This window comes from Lonchura striata, chromosome 36, assembly GCF_050655825.1.
Source record: "Lonchura striata isolate lonStrDom1 chromosome 36, ASM5065582v1, whole genome shotgun sequence".
NCBI lineage: Eukaryota > Metazoa > Chordata > Aves > Passeriformes > Estrildidae > Lonchura > Lonchura striata.
Genome location: NC_140738.1, coordinates 12,667,834 through 12,693,989, shown reverse-complemented (window position 1 = coordinate 12,693,989; position 26,156 = coordinate 12,667,834). Strand labels below are relative to the sequence as shown.

General features: G+C 55.4%; 1 long non-coding RNA gene across 1 annotated transcript; it reads right to left on the bottom strand.

Moving 5' to 3' along the window:
- Positions 1–15,834: 15,834 nt before the first annotated feature.
- On the bottom strand, positions 15,835–22,042 carry LOC146764187 (uncharacterized). The gene is made up of 2 exons (XR_014950982.1): positions 21,583–22,042; positions 15,835–17,934 (listed from the first exon to the last, which is right to left on the bottom strand). It is a non-coding gene; the product is annotated as an uncharacterized LOC146764187 (long non-coding RNA).
- Positions 22,043–26,156: the final 4,114 nt, after the last annotated feature.

The window sequence follows — 26,156 nt, the reverse complement described above, 5'->3', positions numbered from 1 at the left end:
CAAGCCACGCCTGCTGCTCCCTGGGAGCCTTTGAGGCCATGGCAGTGTGGTGGCAAGGGAAGCACTTCTCTGGGGCAGCTGGGCACATTCCTTCCTCCAGTAGCTTTCCAAGTCTCCCCTGCCTTCTCCAGGTGCCGGCCATGGTGAGGTACATCCACCAGTGGCTCATGGCCAATGAGTTTCCTGAGTACAATCTGTACAGGCCCCTTCTGGATCTGACAGAGGCACAGCCCTCTGACGTGGTGATGGCTCTCCTGCGTGTGGCCCCATTGTGTGACAGGTACGGTGCCCACCTGCCCAGAGGGCTCAGGGCTCAGCAGCCCTTCCCCCTGTGCAGCCTGTCCCAGGTGTCTGACACAGAGAATTCCAGGGCCCTCTGGCTGCTCCCTTTGCCAGCCCTGGCCCCTGCCAGCCCCCCAGCGTGCTGCCATGCTTTCCCCCTGCCCCTCAGGGGCCAGTGCCCACAGGGCTGGGCTGCCTGCGTGCTGCCAGTGAGGGGCAGTGGGCAGAGGCAGGGCTGGCAGAGCAGCTCAGCTCCCCGCTGCCGCCCAGGCCACGCTGCTGTGTCCCAGACTCCTCTGAGACAGAGCTCTGACCCCACAGAGCTGCTCTGGCCATGTGGAAGAACATCATGTGCTCGCTGAGGACTGCAGAGCTGGCCATGCTCGTGCTCCTCGATGTGCTGGGGAGCTGGCCAGAGCACAGCACGTGCACCTCCGATGGGGACCACGCGGCTGTCCTTGCCCTGGCTGTGAGTTTCTGCCTTTGCTGGCCCCAAGGCCACCTCTCCAGCAGCTCTCCATCCTCCCTCCCCCACGGCGTCTCCCTGCCTCAGGCGCTGGGCTGAAACCTGGCCTCGGGGCAGCTCCAGGGCCACCAGGCCCGGTGCTCCCCCTGCGTCTCTCCGGGCCTCTCCCTCCCGTGCTCGGGCCCTGCCACACGGACACCTCGGCACTGAGCGCTGTCTCAGGCTGCTCTGTCCTTTGCAGGCAACCGTGGTGATGTGGAAGATCCTCCAGCTGCCCTGTGTGCCACACGTAGTCACCGTGCATTTCCCCGGCCTCTTTGTGCATCTGCTCTTCCAAGTGCTCTTCAGCACTCTGGATGTGCCAGAGGAGGTCGATACCTTCTGGAAGGGATGCCAGCAGCAACACGGTCTTGCCACCAGCCCCAGCAGGTGCTCCATGCCAGTCCTCCTGTCCCTGCCATGTGCCCAGGGCAGGGGCCAGTGCTCCCAGTGTAACCTCAGCTTTGCTCTGTGCACAGCTTTGCAGAGCAGACCCTCAAGGCCCTGCTCTGCCAACTTCACTATGAGGATGTGGTGGTGGCCATGGAAGACAAGCGTGGCTGGGACACACTGCTCTGTGCTGACACCCACCACTGTGCTGTGGGTGTGCTGGCCAGGTGAGACCCCCTGCTCCCCAGCTGTCCCCGGCATGTGTGCCCTGTGCCCGAGGTGCCCCACACAGTCCCCGTGGCCGTGGGCCAGAAGGCCTTGTCACCAAGGGACGGCCAAGGAGGCTGCAAAAGGCTGGGAGAGGAGCGTGCCCAAGAGCAGCAACCTCCCAGAGGGCTCAGCTGCCCCTTGCAGGGTGGTGGAGAAAGGCCAGAGCTCTGTGAGGCAGTCCTGGGAGAGGTTTGCCCCCGCTGGCTGAGGGCTTTGACTCGTGTTTCCTCCTGTCAGAGAAATGCACCGCGCATCCGAAGCCGCGTGTTCCGCGATTGCGTTCCACCTGCTCGGGCTGCTCAGCAAGGACACGCCGTGCCGGGATTTGGCCGCCCTGGCGTTCCTTGTGGAGGTGAGGCCGAAGGCCGGCGCTGCCTCGCTGAGCTGCCTCCCGGCTCTCTGCCCTCTCTTGGCCGCAGTGCCTGGGACGGAGCCCGCGCCCTGTGCTGCTGCCTGGGCCCGGCCCTGGGCGGTTCTGGGCTCCCGCCGGCCGCTCCCCCGTCACCAGCCTGTGCCTTTCAGATCCTGGAGCACCTGAACTTGAGTGAGTGCCGTGACAGCCTCCTGCAGTTCTTGTCAAAGCACCTGCAGAGCGAGTGCAGGGGGAGGCGTCGCTTGGCACTCCGAGGCCTCGTGGCGCTCGGCACCACCAGTGTCTCGGTGAGAAGAGCGCAGGGGCTGAAGCCGTGCTGCCAGCGTGGGGCTGGGGAAGGCAGTCCCTGGGGCTTGGCTGGCCTTGGGGCACTGGGGCAGCTGCTGCCAGCTCTCCTGCCTCCTGCTGCAGCTGCCCCAGGGCTTTGGCACAGGCCTGTGGCCCCTGGGCCCTGTGGCAGCAGGATGGTGTTTCACACACTTGTGTTCCACAAGTAGATGGCCATAAGGATGTGGAGCCTGCATGAAAGGCTCGTGGAGCTCCTGCACGAAGATGACAGCACCATGCTCAGGATGACCACGGTTCTCCTCAGGGGTTTGTTCCTCTGCAATGGTGCCCCAATAACCAGCGCCCTCGCCCTGCAGCTGGCTGAGGCGCTCCTGCCACTCTTTGACAACGTAAGGCTCTGCCCCTCCAGCCACGGCCAGTGGGTGCTGCCCGCACACTTTGTGCCCTGTGCACTCACAGGCTGTGCCCAGGTGGGCCTGAAGCAGCTGACGCTGAGGTCTTTCTTCCTTCCTTTCATACAGGAGGACAGCCAGGTGCAGTTGTGCTCCCTGTTTATCTTCCGAGAGATGCTGGATTTTTTTCCGGAAGAGGAAAAAATGGTCCTCAAGGCACACGTGCGCCAGAGCCTGGTACCACTCTTCTTCCACTGCCATGATGAGAACCAGCGTGTGGCAGAGGTGAGGACTCGGCAGCTGCCGCTGGCCCCTGGCAGGGGCTGGGCTGGCCCTGCCCTGGCGCCTCGCAGGCTGCAGCTCCTGCTGGCCTTGGCACAGGGACGGGGTCCTGCGCCCTGGGCTGTGGGGCCATCTCCGCGTCTCTGCTGCTCTCCAGGCTTCTCAGGAAACACTGCTTTGTGCGACCGAGTTCCTCAGGAGGAGGGACCTTGAACAGCTGGTGAAGAACCAGAAGCTGTGGCAGTTCCCCGAGTGCCTGGTAAGGAGGGCCGGGAAGCCGCAGCCCCAGCCTGGAGCAGCCCCTGAGCGCGGTGCTCGGTGTGCGGGCTGGCAGCTGTGCCCCTGCCCGCTGCTGCAGCCCGAGGCCGCGCGGGCTCTGCTCCAGGCTCCTGCGGCCCCAGCCGGGTGCCCATGGAGCCCCGGCCCGGGGGGCTGCGGGGCCAACCCTTCCCTCCTGCCGCTCTCTCCAGCTGGCAGAGGACAGCAGCAGCGTGGCCGAGCACCTGCGCCGGGCCCTGCCCTACCTGCAGAGCCCACAGGAGCCCCTGCGAGAGGCGGCCGTCAGGTTCATGGGTGAGCCACGAGCCGGGCCAGGAGGGCGTGTGGGCACAGGGCTGGCGGCGCTGCTGGCAGGGAGCTGTGCCCTGGGCCTGACAGGCTCTGTGTTCCCAGGGACGGCCGGGCGGCACCTGAGGGGGAGGAAGGAAGAGCTCCAGCTCCTCTCTGAGGGTGACCAAGGGCAGCGGGCTGCCAGCGGGGGCTGCCGGGGGAGCTGCGAGCCCTGCCCCGGCTGCGGAGGGCTCTGCTCCCTGTGCGGACCAGGGCCGGCGTGGGCAGAGCACACAGAGCTTTCAGGGCACCTGGGGGATTCGTGGCCAGCAGCTTTGGGCTGATCCAGCTGGTCCCTGCTCCCTGCTGGCCATGGCCAGAGCCGGCTGGGATGGCCCTGGCACAGAGTCCCCTCGGGTCCCCTCAGATGTGGGAACTGACCATGGCTCTGTTCCTCTCTCTTTCAGCCCTTGAAGACACAGACAATGACATCAGTGACGCCGTCGCAAGCCTGGCAGTTCAAACACCGTACATCGTCCAGGAAGCAGAGAGAGCTCCATATTCCATCTTTGACAGCCTGCGTGATCGGCTCTGCAGGGCATGGAGGAGACGGCCTCGTCTGTCGGGGCTCGGCTGGCTGCACTGCTGGAGCTCTGCAGAGAGCTGATTCCAGAGGCTCTGTCTGCTGGGGCCACCTGAGCCAGCAGGAATGTTTTGTTTCGTTAAGATTGTTCTTTTCTTTCTTTTTGTTTTTTTTTAGCATGTTAATATAGGATGTGTTGCTATAGACAGACTCCCAGGATCTTTCTTTGGCTGCCCAGGCTCTGCAGGGCCAAGGGGAAGAGGGAGAAAAGGGTTCCTGGGCTCAGCAAGCTGCCCAGGCTTGCAGGGTTGCAGGGAAAATGGCCAGAAGCCCCTTGGCCTTTGGTGGCTCTGCTGAAGCCTCTGTGCTGCCCACAGAGCAGATGGGCAGGGGCTGGAGCTGTGGGGATCTCTGTGAGAGCGGTGCCTGGAGATGGCCACAAGCCCTGTCCCAGGCAGGAAGCGCTATCCGTGTCCTCCTGCCCGTGTGTTGCTGGCTGGATTGCTGAGAGCTCCCAGGTGCCTCTTGCTGGGGCTCCTCTGGAGCTCCTGTGGGGCTGCGTCGCTGCAGCCGGGCAGGTTGGCCGGGCTGGGGAGACCCTGAGGAGACGGGGCCACAAAGGGATGAGGGGCTGTGGGAGTCCTGACAGGACAAGGCAGTGGGAAGGCACGAGGGGGACGTGTGAGGGGGTGGGTAACGTTGGCTCAGGGAGGAAAGTGGGTTGGAGCCAAAGAGACCACTCTCCCCGATGTTCATGTGGCAAACAGAGAACGTTTATTCTCAAGCCCTTCCTTCTAAAGGGCCTTTGAAAACCCGGTCTGGATGATTTCACTGCTCTGATCTCTGTGCCCCTTCAGATTCTGGCCTGGGCAATGCCTGCAGCCTTGGGAGAGATGTGATGGGCCCGGCCCCTGTCAGTCAAACCAGGGCTGGTACATTCACCCCGTACAAGCCAGCCTGCACGGTGACACGGCAACAGAGGGCGAGGCACAGCTCTGGGAGCTCCCCGTGAACCTCAGCTCTGGGACCACTGTCTGCCCCAAGCTTCAGGGGCTGCAGTGGGAGCCCGGCTGGGCTCTGCCCTGGGGCCATCCTGCAGGGACAGCTGCAAACAGGGAGCATTCCCTGCCACAAAGAGCCAAGGCAGGGCTGCAGGGCAGCTGCTCCAGCCCCGACTGCACTGCTGAGTGCTGTGCTCTGGGGCTGGGGCTCCCTGCACAGGGGACTGCACTGCTGTGCCAGAGGGGACAGAGAAGCTGCTGCTTCAACCTAGCTGAGGTGGGTGCGTGGGCTGGAAAGAGTGGGGAGGCTCCAGGGGATTCACAGAGCTCATCCTGCTGCAAGGACAAGGAAAAAGGAGCGGGAACTCAGCAGTGAGGAGAGCTGGGGGCTGGAGAGCAGCTCTGAATGACACTAAAATCCCACCAGACCTCTGAGACATTGCTGCTCCTCAGCCAGTGACAGGATGAGTCCCTTAGCCTGGGGCTTGGCCTTCCTCATGGCGAGGGGCACCAAGGAAGGGAACAGTGTGATGGAGACTGGAATAGGCTGGGAACTCACTGGGGGAAAAGAGGAAGCAGTTGGGAAGTAAAAGGCAGGGAGAAGAGAGAACAGTTCAGAGAAGGGCTGAGCTACTGCTTGAGCAAGCTGCAAAAAGTCATTTGGGGTCATCCCAGATTGATTTCATTTCAGAAGTTATTGAACAAGTTTATTTTTTGGGTGGCTGCATGTTTTCTTGAGCTGTGTTGCTGAAATGCTCAAGCCAGTCTGTGCTGCAGGTCACCCCATTTCTCCTTTGGCTGATTGCAGCCCCGTGCTGAGCTCCAGCAGGGCCCTGGCAGAGCCCAGAGCAGCCTCAGCACCCTCAGAGCCCGGCTACAAGGAGAGAAACCAGAAAGCCCCGTCAACTGAAGGCTCCTGTCCCCTTGTCCCAGCCACCCGCGGTGCCCAGGCCATGCTGGCCGTGCCAGAGCTGTGCCCAGAGCTGCCCATCACTGCTGCCTTTGGGAGCAGAGCAGGAGGGCAGGACATGTGCCCAGCCTGCAGCCAGCCACGGCACCTCCAGCCCTCAGCAGCTGCCCAGAGCAGGACGCTCCTGTGCTCGCTGCCATCTCCCCAGAGCTCTGATCCCACCATCCCCAGCAGACAGGACCCACCTCACGCCATCCCCCACTGGAAGAAAAGCTGGTCCCAAACGATGCCCTCAGCCTTCTCCAAGGGCATGGCCCATCCACGCTGCAGCTGCTCCCAAGCACGTCCTGATCCAGACGGGACCCCACCTGGAACACTTCCTCTAGAAAAACAAACAACAAATTATTGAAAATAGATTACAGAGAAAAAGGGGAACAATAAAAAAGGTCAAAAATCTTATCTCTGTCAGGGCCCTAAGGAAGGCCCAACCCCTGCATGCCAGGGAAAAACCCACCATGGGGGAGGGAATCCCAGGCTTTCTCCCTTTCCCTGCACGGCCCTGTCCTGGGTTGTAAGATAAGCTTGTATTCCATTTGCCATCTGTCGAAGGCGAACCGGTTGGACAGGTTTTTTGTTATCTCTCTCAGAGACAATGGTTTGTGTATACACCTTTGACTGATTCAATGAAAGGCTGAAAAAATGTAACGCCGTGAGGGGTCCCACCCAGAGGGGGGAAGCAGCTCTCCCTCTTCTTCGCGGGATTCCGAGAGAAGCAGCTCTCCCTCTTCTTTGCGGGACTCCGAGAGAAGCAGCTCTCTCTCTCTCTTCGCGGGATTCCCAGAAAAGCAGCTCTCGCTCTCTCTCTCTTCGGCGGCACTCGCAGCGAAGCAGCCGGCGCGCAGAGGCGACGGCAGCGGAGCTCAGAGGCAACCCCGGCGCAGAGGAAGACCGGCCCCCACTGCCACCAGATCTTCAGAGGAAAATTATACCCTTCTAAAGATCACCACTTCAGCTGCAACTCATCAACTATTGCAAGGGAAAGCAATTGTCCCAGCAAAACCTGATACTGGCATTCCTCAGGTTCTAGACTTTTTTCTTTCACTAGTTTTGTTTGTACCGATTGCATTTTCCTTTTTAAATTGTTGTCTAGTTTTCTCCTAGTAAAGAATTGTTACTCCCACTCCCATATCTTTGCCTGAGAGCCTTTTAATTTAAAGATCCTCGTAATTCAGAGGGAGGGGGGGTTTGCCGTTCTCCATTGCACAGGAGGCTTTGCCCTCTTTCACAGACTCCTGTCTTGTCTAACCAAGACAGAATTTGGCGCATCAACGTGAGGCCCGAGGGCATTGAGAGGGAAAAAGGATTAACAGTTCTTAAGTAATTTGGTTTTGTTGTGTGTAAAAACATCTTCAGCATCACCATGTGGTCTAGTTTACCTTGGTTTGGGTGGCATGTGATCGTAGCTATACTTTTCCCATTTGCAGACCCTTATCTAAAAATGGGTCCTATGACTAAGGCTACGGTGTCTGTTATCAAGTTTGGCTTCTGGGTTAATTGGGTGAGGAATTCATGGATCTTTAATTTCCTCTGGAAGGCAGGTACATGGATTCATAGCTATCACACGTTAACTGTATGTTTTTGGGGTTACTTTAATAACGGTACCTACTGCGAGGAAATAGCACCTGGGCAAACTTTCTCTCAACCTTTTAACCATCTTTTTGGGTCTGTTCCACCAGTTCTCAAAGGGTTAAGATCCTTTTTAAGTGCTAATGATACCATACAATGGGTGGTGTTGCTGATAGTCCTGTTATATTTAGCATTCAGAGATAAGGGAAGATTAACCTGGATAACTACCCTCACACCTACACCACAGACTCGAGATGCTGCTGCTCCAGAGCCTGACCCTGCCCCACAGCCCACCTCAGAAATGAACCGCCCAGATTGGGTGAGGGTTCTGGTTAAGGAGATACGAGAGATGCTGAAGGAGTGCATTTCCCCAGCTGGTGAGAAACCGGCCCTTTGCCTTGAGGAGGGACAGTCTAATAGTACAGCTGTGGAACCCACTAATGTTACAACTGTCCAGGTTCCAGCTGAACCACAAGGGCAGTCACGGTCAGCAGCAGTGGCCCCGGTAGAAACAAGGAAGTCTAAGGTGAAAGCAGAGCACCCTGCAGATAGGGACAGGAATGGAGGAACCTCACAACCCACAGGGGAGCCAGAGATTGCTATCATCACCGAGTCCCTGACGTACGAAAGTCTTCGCAATCTGCATAAAGACATTGTGCGACGAGGGCGTGAGGCTTATGCTACCTGGCTACTCCGGGTTTGGGATCTTATGGGTACAGGCGTGCAGCTGGACGGTGGTGAGGCAAGGAACTTGGGACCCTTGACCCAGGACTCGGGTATAAATCAGGTTTTTGTAAGGGAACCAGGGTCCCTTTCTCTCTGGGAGCGGCTCTTAATGAGTGTCAGGGAGAGGTTTATCCACAGAGAGAGAATGCAAGAGCACCATCATAGAATGCGCTGGAAGACCCTCGAGGAAGGGATCCAACAGCTGAGAGAAGTGGCAGTATTGGAGGTACTCTTTGGGAGGGATGGACGACACAATAATGACCCTGACAAGGTCAGGTGTACGGGACAAATGCTGTGGAGTCTGGCAAATCTTGGGCCATCTCAATACGCCACCTTCATTGCAACGATCAATGCTGACACCCACCGGGAGACAATAGGTTCTGTTGCCAACAAACTTAGGAATTATGAGAGTATGATTAATGGCCCAATGCAGGCTCATATCTCAGCTGTGATTAAGGAGTTTAAAGAGGAGATGAGGGAGGAGATAAGGAAGGTTAATACAGCACCCGTGAGAGTCACAGGCCCCAGAATCAGCACCCAACAATCCCCAGCTAGAGAGAGAGGGTACACCCCAAGGGCTAATCTGTGGTTCTTCCTGCGTGACCATGGGGAAGACATGGGGAGGTGGGATGGGAAACCCACCTCTGTCCTGGCAGCACGGGTCCGTCAACTCAAGGAGGGAAACTCTAACCGGGGGAGTTCCACCAAAGTGAAGGTAGCCTCAACCTCCCGTGACCAAGCTTGTGGGTACGATCTGTCAGACCCCCTTGAAGGGACCTCTAGTATGTATGCCCAGGGAAGGAATGATAACCAGTGTTAGAGGGGCCCTGTCTCTAGCCAGGGAGAGGCACGGGAAAACCGGATCTTCTGGACAGTGTGGATCCGATGGCCTGGCACATCAGAGCCACAAAAATATGATGCTTTAGTTGATACTGGTGCACAGTGTACTCTGATACCATCGGGACATGTGGGGGCAGAGCCTGTTTCCATTGCTGGTGTGACAGGGGGATCACAACAATTGACTCTGGTGGAAGCTGAGGTGAGCCTGACTGGGAAGGAGTGGAAGAAACACCCTATAGTGACTGGCCCAGATGCTCCGTGTATCCTAGGCATAGACTTCCTCCGGAACGGATATTACAAAGACCCAAAGGGACTCAGGTGGGCTTTTGGAATAGCCGCTGTAGAGGCAGAAGACATTAAGCAATTGAACACCTTGCCTGGACTGTCAGAAAACCCCTCTGCAGTAGGACTCCTAAGGGTGGAAGAACAACGCGTGCCAATTGCGACCTCGACAGTGCACCGCCGGCAGTATCGGACGGATCGAGATGCCGTGATCCCCATCCACAAAATGATTCGGGAGCTGGAGAGCCAAGGGGTGGTCAGCAAAACCCACTCACCCTTCAACAGCCCCATCTGGCCTGTGCGCAAATCTGACAAAGAATGGAGATTGACTGTGGACTATCGTGGCTTAAATGAAGTGACTCCACCGCTGAGCGCTGCTGTGCCGGACATGCTGGAACTCCAGTACGAGCTGGAGTCCAAGGCAGCAAAGTGGTATGCCACCATTGATATTGCTAATGCGTTTTTCTCCATTCCTCTGGCAGCAGAATGCAGGCCTCAGTTTGCTTTCACCTGGAGGGGCGTGCAGTACACCTGGAACCGACTGCCCCAGGGGTGGAAACACAGCCCCACCATCTGCCATGGACTGATCCAGGCTGCACTAGAAAAGGGTGAGGCTCCAGAACACCTGCAATACATTGATGACATCATTGTGTGGGGGAGCACAGCGGCAGAAGTGTTTGAGAAAGGTGAGAGGATCATCCAGATACTACTAGAAGCTGGCTTTGCCGTCAAGAAGAGCAAAGTCAAGGGACCTGCCCGAGAGATCCAGTTCCTGGGAGTGAAATGGCAAGACGGACGGCGCCAGATTCCCACTGAGGTCATCAACAAGATCACAGCTATGTCCCCACCAACCAGCAAAAAGGAAACACAAGCTTTCCTGGGTGCCATAGGTTTCTGGAGAATGCACATTCCTGAGTATAGCCAGATTGTGAGCCCTCTTTATCTGGTTACCCGAAAGAAGAATGATTTCCACTGGGGCCCTGAGCAGCAACAAGCCTTCACCCAGATCAAGCAGGAGATCGCTCATGCTGTAGCCCTTGGCCCAGTCAGAACGGGACCAGAGGTCAAGAATGTGCTCTACTCTGCAGCCGGGAACCATGGGTTGTCTTGGAGCCTTTGGCAGAAAGTGCCTGGGGAGACTCGAGGCCGACCACTGGGATTCTGGAGCCGAAGTTACAGAGGGTCTGAAGCCAACTACACTCCCACAGAGAAGGAAATCTTGGCTGCCTTTGAAGGAGTTCAAGCAGCCTCGGAAGTAATTGGCACAGAAACACAACTCCTCCTGGCACCCCGACTACCGGTGCTGGGGTGGATGTTTAAAGGAAAGGTTCCTACTACCCACCATGCCACTGACGCCACATGGAGCAAATAGATTGCCCTCATCACTCAACGCGCCCGTATTGGAAACCTGAATCGCCCTGGGATTTTGGAGATAATTACGAACTGGCCAGAAGGTGAAAACTTTGGTCTCACTGATGATGAGGAGCAGGTACAAGTGGCAAGGGCTGAAGAAGCTCCACCATACAACCAACTACCAGCAGAGGAGACCTGCTATGCTCTTTTCACTGACGGTTCCTGTCGCATCGTAGGGATGAACCAGAAGTGGAAAGCAGCCGTATGGAGCCCCACACGCCAAGTTGCACAAGCTACCGAAGGAGAAGGTGGATCGAGCCAACTCGCTGAACTCAAGGCCGTTCAGCTGGCTCTGGACATTGCTGAAAGGAAAAAGTGGCCAAAGCTCTACCTTTATACTGATTCATGGATGGTAGCCAATGCTCTGTGGGGCTGGCTGGGAAGGTGGAGAAAGGCCAACTGGCAACGTAGAGGAAAGCCAATCTGGGCTGCTGATATATGGAAAGACATTGCCTCTCGGGTGGAAAAGCTGACGGTGAAAGTCCGTCATGTAGATGCCCATGTCCCCAAAAGTCGGGCTAATGAGGAGCACCGGAACAACGAGCAGGTAGATCAGGCAGCAAAAATAGAGGTGTCAAAGATAGACTTAGATTGGCACCATAAGGGGGAGTTGTTCCTGGCTCGATGGGCTCATGATGCCTCAGGTCATCAGGGCAGAGATGCCACCTACAAGTGGGCACGAGACCGAGGGGTGGATCTAACCATGGACAGTGTTTCCCAGGTTATCCATGACTGTGAGACGTGTGCTGCCATCAAACAGGCCAAGAGGGTGAAGCCCCTATGGTATGGTGGGCGGTGGTCCAAGTACAAGTATGGGGAGGCCTGGCAGATTGACTACATCACACTGCCCCAGACACGCCAAGGCAAGCGCTACGTGCTGACCATGGTAGAAGCCACCACTGGATGGCTGGAGACTTTCCCTGTACCTCATGCCACTGCCCGGAACACCATCTTAGGCTTAGAAAAACAAGTCCTGTGGAGACACGGCACCCCTGAGAGAATTGAGTCTGACAACGGCACCCATTTCAAGAACAGCCTTATCAACACCTGGGCCAGAGAACATGGTATCGAATGGATATATCATATTCCCTATCATGCTCCAGCTGCCGGCAAAGTTGAACGGTGCAACGGACTCCTTAAGACTACCCTGAAGGCACTCGGTGGGGGAACATTTAGAAACTGGGAAATTAACCTGGCAAAAGCAACCTGGATGGTCAACACCCGGGGGTCTGTCAATCGAGCTGGCCCTGCTCAGTCAGAACCCTTACACGCAGTAGATGGAGATAAGGTCCCTGTAGTACATATGAAAGGTATTTTAGGGAAAACTGTTTAGATTAATCCCACCTCAGGCAAAGACCAACCCATTCGTGGGATTGTCTTTGCTCAAGGACCTGGTTACACTTGGTGGGTAATGCAGGAAGATGGGGAGACCCGCTGTGTACCACAGGGAAACTTAGTCTTAAGAGAGAACTGGGTGTAAAGTTTCATGGTGTGCAGATGGAAATAGAATAAGGGGTGGATAATGTCCTGGGTTGTAAGATAAGCTTGTATTCCATTTGCCATCTGTCGAAGGCGAACCGGTTGGACAGGTTTTTTGTTATCTCTCTCAGAGACAATGGTTTGTGTATACACCTTTGACTGATTCAATGAAAGGCTGAAAAAATGTAACGCCGTGAGGGGTCCCACCCAGAGGGGGGAAGCAGCTCTCCCTCTTCTTCGCGGGATTCCGAGAGAAGCAGCTCTCCCTCTTCTTTGCGGGACTCCGAGAGAAGCAGCTCTCTCTCTCTCTTCGCGGGATTCCCAGAAAAGCAGCTCTCGCTCTCTCTCTCTTCGGCGGCACTCGCAGCGAAGCAGCCGGCGCGCAGAGGCGACGGCAGCGGAGCTCAGAGGCAACCCCGGCGCAGAGGAAGACCGGCCCCCACTGCCACCAGATCTTCAGAGGAAAATTATACCCTTCTAAAGATCACCACTTCAGCTGCAACTCATCAACTATTGCAAGGGAAAGCAATTGTCCCAGCAAAACCTGATACTGGCATTCCTCAGGTTCTAGACTTTTTTCTTTCACTAGTTTTGTTTGTACCGATTGCATTTTCCTTTTTAAATTGTTGTCTAGTTTTCTCCTAGTAAAGAATTGTTACTCCCACTCCCATATCTTTGCCTGAGAGCCTTTTAATTTAAAGATCCTCGTAATTCAGAGGGAGGGGGGGTTTGCCGTTCTCCATTGCACAGGAGGCTTTGCCCTCTTTCACAGACTCCTGTCTTGTCTAACCAAGACAGGCCCCCATGGTGATCCCAAAGCAAACAAGGGCAGTGGAGCAGCCCAAGCCCTTCCTTGCCTGCAAAGCAAAGCAGCCCCTGCACAGGGTCTGGAGTCCCACCTCTGCTCCCACCATGGGGGTTTGTTTGTGTCAGGCTGGCTGCCCCAGCCCAGCCCCAGTCCGGGGCACAGTGGGTGCTGGGGGCTGTTGGCAGGGCCAGGAGCCCACTCCCATTTCGTACCCACCCCAGCCCATGCCCCCAGCCCTGCCAAAAGCAGCCTGGCAGCCGACTGAAGGATCAGCTGCATCCGCCCCAGCAAAGGGGGAACCTTTGGTTCCCAGCCAGGCTGTGCAATGCCTAAATCTGGGAGCATTCCCCTGTGTCCTCACTGTCTCCAGCAGCAGCCCCACCTGGGACAGCTTCTCCAGGGGCTCCTTCTTCCCTGGGCCAGACCAGGCTGTCAGGGCTCTGCCCAGGGCCCCAGCCATCCATGAGCCATGGCAGGCAAAACCAGGGGGATGTTGGCCACCAGTGCTTGCCACACCAGGTCTCCAGCTCAGCTCCAGCCCATGAGCTGTGTTCCCTCCTGCTGACCCCTGCTCAGAGCTACAGGCAGGACAAAACCTGTCTGGTTGGCTTTGCTACTTAGTGCCAAGAGATGTGTGGAGCTGTTACCTGCCAGGCCCCTGGATCCAACTGTGCATGTGGATCTCTCCCATCTTCTAGGGCAGAGGAACATGGATCACGGAAAATCTCTTCTAAGGATGGCCTGTCCAAGGGCTGCATGGACAAACACCTCTTAATGACATCCAGGCACTCTGGGGAGAGAAACCAGCAATCACCAGTCATTTGGAGAAGTTGCCCCCTTTTCCCGTGCCCAGGCCATGCTGGGTGTGCTTAGAGGTGGGCCTAAACTTCCCCATGGATTTTCTGTTTGGAGGAGAGCAGGAGAGCAGGACATGTGCCACCTCCTCAGCAGCTGCCAGAGCAGAATGCCCATGAGCTGCTGCTGTCTCCCAGCACTGGTATTGCTCCCGAGGCCAGAGATGAGGATCCACCTTGAGAGAGCCATGGTGGGAACAAGATCTGACCCCAGATATCTCCTGGCCCCTCCTGAACGGGTGCTTTCCCATGACCAGGTGGTGCAGCAGGAGGCCCAGGGACCAGATCGTCGCTGCCTCGCCGTGGTAGCATTGCTGGTGGATCCCCTCTGGTGGGCTGTAGGACAGGGTTCCTGTGGAACACAGACACAGTTCATCAGGGGGATGCTGCAGCCTCCAGCACCTGGAGGAGCAGCCCCCGCACCTCCTCCTCCGGCAGGAACCACCGCTCCGCCAGGAAACCCGACAGGTCCTGGCACCGCTCCGGATGCTCCAGCACCAGCACAAAGCTGTCGGGGAGCTGAAGCCACTCCTGGAGCTGAATGACACCAGCATAGCCAGAGGAGACCTTGTCCAGCAGCACGATCTCCAGGGCTGCGCTGGTGCCGTGGGGCTGCGGGAGGAGCACGATGCCGTCAGTGGGGCTGATGCCGTGCCGGGGGTCGGGAACCCCTCAGCCAGCCCGGGATGCTCTGCGCCCTGCGCTGGCCCCACGCCCGCTCTCCCTCCAGGCGTCCTGGCAGCTCCCACCCTGCCGGGCCCCGGCTCAGCCCCGCCCGGCACGGCCCGGCTTCTGCCGCTGGCCCGGCTCATCACCAGCTCGCCCCGGCGCCGGACGCGGTTCCCTGGCACCCTTTTGATGGCCACCTGCGAGCCGAGGGCAGCAGCGGGCTGAGCTCGCCGCCTGCCCCGCACAGCCCCATCCTTCTCCTCCTTCTCCTTCTCTCCCTCCTCCTCCTCCTTCCCCTCCTCCGCGCCCGCCGCCGGCCCCGCCGCTCCCCGGGCGCCGTCCGAGAGCCGCGTGGCCGCGCAGCCGCCGCCGCAGCCGCCGCTGCCCAGCAGCGAACCCTCCGGGGCCGCTCCTGCCGGGCCTCCTGCGCCTTCCCTGCGGGCGGGACGCGGCTGTCAGCGCTCGGCCCGGGCCAGGAGCGGCCCCGAGCGCCGCCCGAGCGCCCCGGGCCGGCCATGCCCCGGCGTTCTCCCCCGGCATCCCAGATTCGCCATGAAATGGGAACCCTGAGCTTGTGGAAGTGCCTGAAAGATGCCCTGTTCCTCTGCAGGGACACTCGGGCTGAGACAGGAGCCGGAGCCCTCTCTGGGGAAGCCTCCTCCGAGCTGGAATTTGTGCCGTGCTGGGAGAGGAGGAGGAGGGGAGAAGGCTGGCGCTGTGTGGCAGGAGCAGGAGGTTTGGGCCGCAGGACATTCCGTCTGCGCCGCTGCCCCGCAATGGGCAGGAACGCTGTGGGGAAGACTGGGGGACACTGGAGCGGGATATGGATGGCACTGGGGGGATCTGGGAGGGCCTGGGAATGAACTCAGGTGTATTGGGAGGGACTGGGCTGTACTGGGAGGGACTGGAGGGGCACTGGGGTTCTACTGGGCTGTGCTGGGGATAAACTGGGCTGGGCTGGGAGGGACTGGAGGGGTTGAATGGCTGTTCCCACCCGCACTGCCTCCCATTGGCCGAGGCTCCCGCCCATCACGGCCCCAACCAATCAGGGACATGGATCATGGTTTTGGGGGCGGGGCCTGAGGCCTGCGCCGCTATTTCTTTTGTCTACAACTCCCGTCATGCTCTGCGGCCCCATAGAGCCCCAATAAAGCCGGGACTACAACGCCCGTCATGCCCCGCGCTCCAAAGAACCCCGGTACCACCCCCATCTGTCCCATCAGTGTCCCCCAGACCCTCCGGGACCCCCAAGTGCCCCTCAGCGCCCATTCGGGACCCCCAAAATTTTACTGGCAAAGTACAAAAGAACAAGGAACTTTGGAAAAGCGTTTAATACAAATCCAATCCAACTTAAATCATTTTTCACAGCTGTAACTTCATTAACTCAGCCCATTTAGCCTGGAAAGCCCTAAACACTGAAGTTGTTCAGGTACCCAAAAATGTTCCATATAAAGAGCATTAGAAGGAGAGGAAAGAGTGAGAGACAGGAAGAGAGAAGCTCCACAGAAAGACACACATGTGGCTCCCAGCTCCCGGGGCTCCAGTGTGGGTGAGACACAAACCCCAGGAGAAGGCAGAGTCCATACCAGGGGCTGACCTTGTGCTCCTTGGTTTTAAGCCCCTGGGCCTTCGTGGGCCTCCCCCCAGCTGGGACTTCTGATATCTCAGGTGTTCAGAGCTGGGTGAGTGCTGTCCCATCTGTGTGACTGATTGACAGCTCAGCCCAAGGTGTCTGGGGACATTGATCTCATCCAGCCTCTGACAGCGACCACGGTGACACTGGGGAACCTCATGGAGCCTCATGGAGCCATGGGTCAGTTGTGACAAGGCAGGTCCAAGGACACCCTGGTGACACTGGGGACCCTCATGGGACGATGGGTGAGTTGGGACAAGGCAGGTCCAAGGACACCGTGGTGACACTGGGGAACCTCATGGAGCCATGGATCAGTTGTGACACTGTGGGGACCTTGTGGAATCAGAGGGGACCATTGGGAAGCTCCCATGGATCCAAGGGCCCAGGGTGACACTGTGCAGCCCAGAGTGTCCCAGAGGAGCCATTTTAACACTGTGTGTCCCCATGGAAGCAAGGGAACATGGGACAGGCTGATGCCTTAAGTTTTAGCTTCCATATTTTCCCGATTCTGTGCTGTATCAGTCTGTAACTCTGAACTTCATGCAGAGTGTCAGCAAGTTCTCTTACAGTATAGTCAGACAAAACAATCCTTTTCCTGCCCGAGAACCATAGACACCGCTGCAGCTTCGGGCCCAAAAAGTGAAAACAGCAGCAAATTGAGGAGAGCAGACTGGGAGGGTGGGGCTGCATAATCTGAAGGTATAATTGGACAATTAACCCCAATATGGAAATGAACCAAATCTTACAAAAGTATGTAAACACGTGACCTGGCGTCCATCCTGGGTGTACCCTCAGCCAGGCCCTTGTACTGCCCAGGTGAATCCTTTGAAGGCCTTTTTAATAAATCCCCACTTTACTCCTGTAACACTGTCCAGCCTCTGCTCTAGGTGGCCTCTCATGGCATCAAGGCCTGGCTTGCTGGGCCACCTGGGGGCCACCTGACAGGTCCAGCTGACCTTGGCATGTCCAGGGCTGCTGCTCATCTGCCCCTGGAGCACTGGGGCTCGGTGCTCTCCTTCCTGTGAAAAGAACTGTCCTTCTCTTCCAGGTGCCCATGGCCAAAATTTGGATTCCTCTTCTTAGTTTGCTTCTATGCAAAGATTGTTTCCAGATGAAACCTGCCAGGACAGACAGACCTGGCTGGCTTGGCCACCCAGGGGCCACCTCTCATCTTCCTGTGAAACACTGGGACCCTGTGCTTTTCTTTCTTATGGGAAAAAAGCACCTTTCATATCCAGGCCCCCATGGCCAAAGTTGGGAATCCGCCTCCAGGATTCCCTATATCCAGGGATTTCTCCCAGGTGAAAGCTTCCAGGAGAGACAAGTCTGGCTGGCCTTGGTCTCCAAAGAGCTGATCCTTATCTGCCTTTGAAACACTGGAGCTTTGTGCCTTCCTTTATGATGAAAAGAACTCTTCTTCCTGCCCAGGTGCCCATGGCCAAAACTGAGATTCCACCTTCAAAATTCTGAATATCCAAGGATTTCCCCCAGATGAAAGGTGCCAGGAGAGACAGGTCTGGCTCTGTTGGCCTATAGTGACCACCTCTCATCTCCTTCCAAAACACCTGGGCTCCACGCTTCTCTTTCCTATGGGAAAAACCATCCATCTCGACCAGATGCCCATGGCCAAAGTTTGGAATCCTCCTCCAGAATTCCCTAGGTCCAAGGATTTCTCAGTGACAAAGCTGCCAGGACAAACAGGTCTGGCTGGCTCGGCCTCCCAGGAGCCTTCTCTCTCTGCTTCTGCCCCTGCAACACTGGGGCTCTGGGCTTTCCTTCCTATGGAAAAGAACCATCCTTCTTAACAATGCAGAAATGGCTGAAACTGGGGTTCCACCTCCCAAATTCCCTATATGCAAGGGTTGCTTTCAGACAAAAAAATACCAGAACAGAGAGGTCTGGCTGCCCTTGGCCTCTGATGGTCACCTTTCATCTGCCCCTGAAACACCGGTGTTCCGTCCTTGCCTTCCTATGGAAAAGAACTGTCCTTCTCCTCCAGGCAGCCAGGTCTGAAACTGGCATTCCACCACTAAAATTCCCTATATCCAAGGACAAAATCTGCCAGCACCATCTGATCTGGCTGCCCTTGGCCTCTGGTGGCTGTGGCTCATCTGCCCCTGGAACGCTGGGGCTGGGTTGTTCCCTTCCTGTGGAGACCATGGTGGCACGGTGAGGACCTGGAGGAACCATCGAGTCCATTGTGACACTCTGGGGCCATGGTGACACCGCGGAGCTCCATGGAACCCAGAGACCACCATGACTCTGTGAGGCCTTGTGGAACCATGGAGACCATTCCGACCCTTCAGGGCCTGGTGTCACCAAGGGGGATTGTGACACCTCAGGGCCTTCTGGAAACAAGGGACCATTGGGACACTGTGGGGCTCCATGGAATGAGGGGAACAGGGAACAGGTCTGGCAGGCTTGGCCTCCCAGGGGCCACCTGACAGGTCTGGCTGATCTTGGAATGTCAATGGCTGCTTCTCATCTGCCCATGAACCACTGGGGCTCTGTGCTTTCCTTGCTATGGAAAAGAACTGTCCCTCTTTTTCGACACCCATGGACAAAATTGGTATTTCCCCTCAAAAATTTCCTGTATGCAAGGGTATCTGCCAGAAAAAAACCTGCCAGCTCTGGCTGGCCTTGGCCTCTGATGGTCACATCTCAGTTGCCTCAGAAGCACTGGGGCTCTGTTCCTTTTTTCCTGCAGAAAAGAACTGACCCTCTTGTCCAGGGGCCATGGCAGGAACTGGAATTTGGCCGCCAAAATTCCATCTATCCTAGGATTGCTCCCAGACAAAAGCTGCCAGGACAGACAGTTCTGCCTGGCCTTGGCCTCTGGTGATATGAGCAGAATGTTTTCCTTTGCAAACACCTTGGACAGGGCCCAGAGATCTCCCGAGCTGGGTTTTGCAGGCCTCAAGAACATAACCCACGTATGGAGGCTGATGTGCCTGGGCTCAGTTGTGAAGAGACTGAGGACAGATCAGGAGTGGCCTGGCAGGGCTTGAAGGGTGGATGTGGAAATGGTGGAGCTTTTCTCCATAGTGGGAATCAGGCAGGGAGAGAAATTATGCCACAAATGCAGCTGGAGAAGTCCAGACTGGACACAGGAGGAGAAAGGAATTTCCCTCCCAGGGCAGGGCTGTGGTGCAGCACGTCCCCAGCAGGAGCCTGGAGCAGCCCAAGGCTTTGTGTGGCCAGGCAGGGGCAGCAGGAGGCAGAGCTGCCAGCAAAGGAAGGGCCAGCGAGGTGGGGCAGCCGGGGGTGACGACAGCCTGCAGGGACAGAGGCGCAGGGCAGGGACACCGTGGGACAGCCTGGGCTGCAGAGGGCTCAGGGATGTGCAGCAGCTGCAAGGCCCTGACAGAGCCAACCTGTGCAGCCCTTTGGCCATGGCTGCTGGCCCTGGGCCTGAGGCCACGAGGGGACAAGTGACCCTTGCAGCCCTGGGGCCTCAGTGCCTCCTTGTCCCTGCTCAGCAGCCTGGCAGGGGCCGCCCCATGGTCCTGCCCTTGGCACTGCACATCCCCACATGCCAGTGCCCATCCCGGGAAGAGCCCTGAGCAATGAGGGAGGGACAGGATCTGCCTTGCCAGGGGCTGGGGCTCAGGCCTGGGCCCTTTGCATTCCTGCAACACATCCAGGTTTGCTCAGCACCAGAGACACCTTTCCCTTGCTTGTCCCCAGCTGTCATCGCTGCCTCCAGTGTTCTGCTCTGACGGGAACCTGGGGAAACTTTCTCAGTGCTGTCCCTCAGTGGGACCCATTAAAACTTCAAGAAACTCTGGAGTTTTAATTTAACGTTTAGTTCTTGAGAAGTTTTTTGAAGACATGCTCAGGGACTGAGTCTGATGTAAACAACACCAAAGCCCTGAGAGGGTCATTAAAATTTTCCTATTCCAGTTGTGGGGAAAGATTTCAAAGTGCTTGTAAGAAATACACATTCCCGTTTTAAAGGGTGTATTTTATTACATTTCTCTTTAGATCAGAGGCGACTGCAGCATTCTGTGATTGATATTGACCCAGGGTCTCCCCTCAGGAGCTCTGACCTCCTCAGAGAAGCTGTGCCCTGAGCTCTGGCCCAGCATGGATAACCTTGCTCCACATTGCCCCAGCCCATCCTGTCTGTCCTCACTCACCTGGGACCTGCTGTGCCTGCAGAGCTGGCTGCACCCAGCCTAAGAGGGGCTTTCCCTTTTTCTATGTTTGGAGCAATCTAAAACCCCTGAGTTTCCCCATGAAAGCAGACACCCTCCTCAGGTGCGTGCCAGCCCAAGGTGCCACCAAAACCACTCCAGACCGCCCTTGGCCAGCTGTGAGGGTGGATCATCAGCCCCAGCTGCACTGGGCACTGCAAGGGGCTGTGGCCATGGGCACTGCACTGACCCCACTGCTGGGTTTGGCTGCCACGGCAGCCCTGAGAAATTAAACTGTCCTTGGAAACACTGGGGAGGACTGGGACATACTGGGGAACACTGGGAATGCTGTGGGACACACTGGGACATACTGGGAGTGATCCTGTGGGGCACTGGGACAGCCTGGGAACATGAGGAATGCTTGTGAGGAATCTGGGTGGGCTGGGATGGACTGTGGGGGTAAACTGGGACACAGTGGGAGTGAAACTGGGAGTGAAACTGGGGGATACTGGGATAAACTAGGGACATTGTGGGGAAGACTGGGCAACACTGGGGCACACTGTGGATGACATTGTGAGGAACTGGGAGGGCCTGGGAATGAACTCAGGTGTATTGGGAGGGACTGGGCTGTACTTGGAGGGACTGGAATGGCACTGGGGCTGTACTGGGCTGTACTGGGATGAACTGGACTGTGCTGGGAGGGACTGGAGGGGCACTGGGGCTGTACTGGTGTGTACTGGGGATGAACTGGGCTGTACTGGGAGGGACTGGAGAAGTTGAATGGGCTGTTCCCGCCCCCGCCACCTCCCATTAGCCGAGTCTCCCGCCCATCATCACAGCATCCAACCAATCAGCGCCAGGGATCATGGCTTTGGGGGCGGTGCCTGGAGACAGCGCCATCTTTTCTTTTGCCTACATCTCCCATCATGCCCCGCAGCCAAATAGAGCCCCATTGGGGCCGGGACTACAACGCCCGTCATGCCCCGCGCTCCACAGAACCCCGGTACCGCCCCCATCTCTCATGTAAGTGCCCCCCAGACCCTCCGGGATCCCCAAGTGCCCTCAGCGCCCATTCGGGACCCCCCAAAAGCGTCCTCGGATCCCCTGAGTGCTCCCAGCCCCACAGGTGCCCGGTACAGCCACTTCTGGGAATTCCTCTCCTCTCATCCCCCGCGGCCCCAGAGCCCCTCAGAACACAGTGCTGCGCCTAAAATTCCTGCCGCGCCCTGTGCCTTGAGGAACGCGGTTAAATCTCCCCAAGCTCCCCCGAGTGCTCCAGAGCCCCCAGCACCTCAAGTCGCGGCTCGGATGCAAAAATGTCTCCCGAGGGCCTTCCCGGACCCCGAACGCCGCGTCCGAGCCACTTCCGGAACTACAGCTCCCATCATGCTCTGCGGCGCACGCCCAGAGCTGTTCCATCCGTGACTTCATCTCCCGTCATGCCCCGCGCCCCACCCAGAGCCACGGTAGCTGCGCCTAGAACTCCCGTGATGCTCTGCGGCCCCGTTACACCGCATTGTACCCGCGCCTACAACTCCCATCAGCCCCCGCGCCCAGCGAGCCCCGCCCGAGCCCCCCGAGTGCTCCCCCGGACCCCGAAGGGCCCCAAATTCCCCTCGCTGACCTCCAGGGCCCCGGACCCCCGAGTGCTCCCCCGGACCCCGAACTGCCCCTCAGGATCCCTGAGTGCCCCTCCAAGCGCCCGCCCGGCTCCCCCAGGCGTCCCGCAGACCCTCAAGTTCTCTCTGAATTCCCTCCCCAGACACAAAACTGCGCCAAATGTGCCCAGAAATGTCTCCGTGGGCCCCAAAGTGGCCGCTTTTACTCTGTGAAAATTATAAAAAATGATGACGAAAATAATAAAAAGAAAGGAAATTAGAATAAAGAGGGCAAAATCAATAGCCAATAGTGGTCCATGAATTAATAAAGGTAATTGTCTTAATTAGAACCAATGACCAATAAGTTTTTGGTTGCAAAACACATATAGTTGTTATGAGTGAGCACAAGAGGCCATCTTGTTATGATTGAGCACAAGAGGCCATCTGATCCAATTAACAGAATTTATTTAATTCATTTAATAGAGTATATGAGAGCAAAGCAAAAAGCAGCGCTGCGGCGACAGAGGGGAGCAACCGCTCCGCCAAACTGCTGCGCCTGTGATCCCCTAGTTCGCTCTTTTTATCTTCTTCCTTAGTTCACTCGTTTCTTCTGCGCAGTCGCATTCTGTTGCTAGGTGGTCGTTTTCTGCCTCCTGGTGGTCGTGGGATGAAGGCTGGTTGTCTTCCTCACAGGTGTCCTTTGATCTGGGGATTCTCACAGTCTCAAGTATACGTGTTATCTTAGAAATGCGTGTTATCAGTTAAGCAATGCAAAGCCTATTGCCTACTACCGCTGTAAAAGGTTAGGAATGCGTGTTATCAGCAATTCACAGCCTGTTGCCTATTACCGCTGTAAAAAAACAAACTTCCTTGAAACAAATTACTATCTGCAGCTGCATCGAACAAAAAGGTCACCCTTCTCTTACAATTTCTCCCCTTTTCTTTTATCCTTCTTTTTGTTCGTTGAACCGCATTAATTCTTTTCTACTAAGGTCTAGATAGTTTTCGGCCTCTACCTGAGTGAGTGATTCATATTTTGATCTTACTACCATTAAATGAGCGGCCTCTAACCTACTCTTTACTATAGCAATAAGCTTATTAAAGATGCAGGGTCCGAAAGTTAGCACTAAGATGAGCAGAATTGCCGGTCCTGCAATGGTAGACAAAAGAGTTGTTAACCAAGGGGAATGAGTAAACCATGATTCATACCAGTTTTGCTGAGCTTCTTGCTCTTTTATTCTTTGCTCTATTTGTTTGCGTAGTTCAGTCATTGTATCAACCACAATTCCTGTGTGGTCTGCATAAGTGAAACATTCTTCTCGTTAGGCAACGCAGAGCCCCCCTTGTTGTAAAAATAACAGATCAAGTCCCCGTCTATTTTGTAACACAACCTCAGAGAGGGATCTGACTGATTTTACTAACCCATCTATGGCCTTTTCGATTCTGCTTAAGTCTTCATCTATGGATGCTCGTAAATTTTTCATACCTTGTTGTTGATTTACTAGGGAGGCTACCCCCGTTCCCACTCCAACTCCACTTACACTAAGCAAGATTGCTACTGTTAATGCTGTGAGTGGTTCTCTTTTGACTAGATGGTGTTCGGGAGTTGTTTGATGCTCTAGTACATACTCCTTTGGGTGATATGATATGCGAGGGACAATTAACACCTGTACACAATAATCTGAACTTTCATTGAAAAGCCTTATGGATAAGCAAGGGGTGGTTCCGAGTTTATTACATACCCATTTGGTGTTGGGCGCTGGCAGGAGCCATTCTGCTAGTTTGTCTTTTCTCTTGATGCTGATTGTCGTCTCACACAAGTGTTGCATTATTGCGGGTACCTTTCCCACACATTTTCCTTTCCCTCTTACTTGTGCTAGGGTTATTCCTGGGGTGCTATCTTTTCCCTGTTTCCACAGACATTCTCTTGGGTTTGTCCCATTAATTCTTCTGGTTTTAGCAGAGGATCTTATCGCCTCATAAAAGGGTGGATTCATCATGTAACAGAGCCAGCAACCCTCTGTCAGGTTTGGGTATGTATAGTTTAAAACGCCAAATGTGGCTTGCATTATTTTCCACAAGGTGGCATGCTCGGGTTTAGGAACACCTGGCTCATCTATGTTAATATGGCTGGTAATAACCTCTGTCTCTGTGTAGTTAATTGTCTTAGTTTTAATGTCACTTATTACTGTGTTGGGTCCAATTGGTGCAGGGTCATAGGGAATAGGTTCTTTCTTAATAAGTATTAGGTTTCCCAAATCGTGTCCCTCTATCCAATGCCTAATTCCCCATGTCTTTCCCAACAGCCACCCCGGGTCATTTGGATGAGTAACATTGAGGTATATGAAAGTACAGTTCCCCAGTAAATCTTTCCCTGTCCATGGCCATTCTTGTGGCTTTACACATCCAGCTGGTCCATATCCCACCCTTAGGTACTTATCTGACCCTCCTCCCGGGGCCCATGCTGATGCTATTGTCTCACAACCCCAATAACCACAGGAGTAATGCCCGGGGAGTTACAATATGACCTCCCTAAATTTGAAGCAGGGCACATATAGAAGCTTGTCAAATTTAACAGCCGCCCACAGCTTGGATTTTTGGTCATGTTACATACTCCAGCTTTAAAGCTTGGTGCCCCAGGGGTTATCACAGTCTGCAGGTTATAATGAGTATCATGATTTTCCCACCTACTTAATGTCCATTTAAAGGGTTCATGGGTTTCAGTAGCAACACTTTGGAGAGGGAAGCATATCATCACAAATGTAAGAATCTTTAGGGCTGAGTAGTACGCACTGCAGGGGATGCTGCTTATCATGCCCAATTTCACATTCCTACTTTTTCTCATTCCATTGTCACCATTCCCGTGCCTATGGTGGTCAGTGCTTCTTCTTACGATTTGGGAGGATCTCTCATCCCCACTAGCTATCTCTCTGTCTCTCCTGTCAACTTGGTTGCTACAAGCTACAGGGTAGGCCATCTTCTTGACAGCAGAGATATTCTTCAGGGGCGGGATTATTTCCTCTCTCCCACTTTGACCTCCGGGAGTTCCAATTTTTCTCATTTAATTGTGGGGTGTCGCACCTAAGTCCCTTGACCAGCCTGCGACACTTGACCTGGACTATGTCCGTAAGAAATGGACTTGAAAGCTCGTTGGAGTGGTAGCAATGGAATTCAGGATTTATTCCCTTCACAAAAATTTCCCACCACTCGGGAGATTCTTTAGTCAGTTCCCGAGTGGCGACCTTATAATTCAATATTTCAGAGGTCAACTTGCATTGTTCTAGCCAGCAGCGCTGACACACACTTTTTGGAGCCCTCCCCTTTCTACAGTGAGCCCACCACAGCCCTTTACAAATTTTACAAGAAAAGCAAGCAAAAGGGAAACAATCACAATCTAACCAGCTACATTTTATTCTAATATCTTCATGCTCGGCATGACCCTCCCCTTCCCAAGGTCTCTGCTCCCTTTCGAGTCGGATGGGCCGATAATAGGGCTGCTGAGCTAAGTCTTCTAAATGCTTACAGTATCCTGGGGGTTTTGTTTCTCCTATCAGTTGTGTTTGCAATCCCCAGTCATTCCCGACCCAAATGTCCCCGGAACTGGCAGTGTCCATTAAGATTACTTGAGGGTTCTCTTTACTGTTAGCTTCAAATCTCCCGGCTTCCCATCAATCTTCCAGCTCGTCTCTCTGGAAGTTGCATGAAATCGAGTCGGGTCCACTGGCCCCTTTATTCTGCTAGCATGAGTCCATCCCTTTTCTGCCGTACGAACTGCGGAATCAGTGGTGATTAAAAACAGATACGGTCCGTCCCACCTTGGGGTGATTGAATCTTCCTTCCAGCTTTGGATGAGAACCCAGTCGCCGGGTTGTACCTGGCGATACAAGATCTAGTGGTGGTCTTTGGGCCCACATCCCCTTTTCCCATAACTGTTTCTTGTATTTCATTAAAACAGTTAAATATTTGTTAATACTTTGGTCAGTGATATTAGGATTAGATTGAACTTTCTCTAGGGAGTAGGGCATCCCATATAACATTTCAAATGGGGAAAGCCCTATGTCTGATCGTGGTTGAGTCCGAATATTTAATAATGCTAGTGGCAGACATTTTATCCAAGATAACTTAGTTTCTAGTACCAATTTAGTGAGTTGTTTCTTAATTTCTCCATTCATTCTTTCCACCCTCCCGGACCTCTGGGGGTGCCAGGGAGTATGTTGTTCCCATTTTATGCCCAGGGCTTCTGCCAGCAGCTCTGTTATTTTTGAAG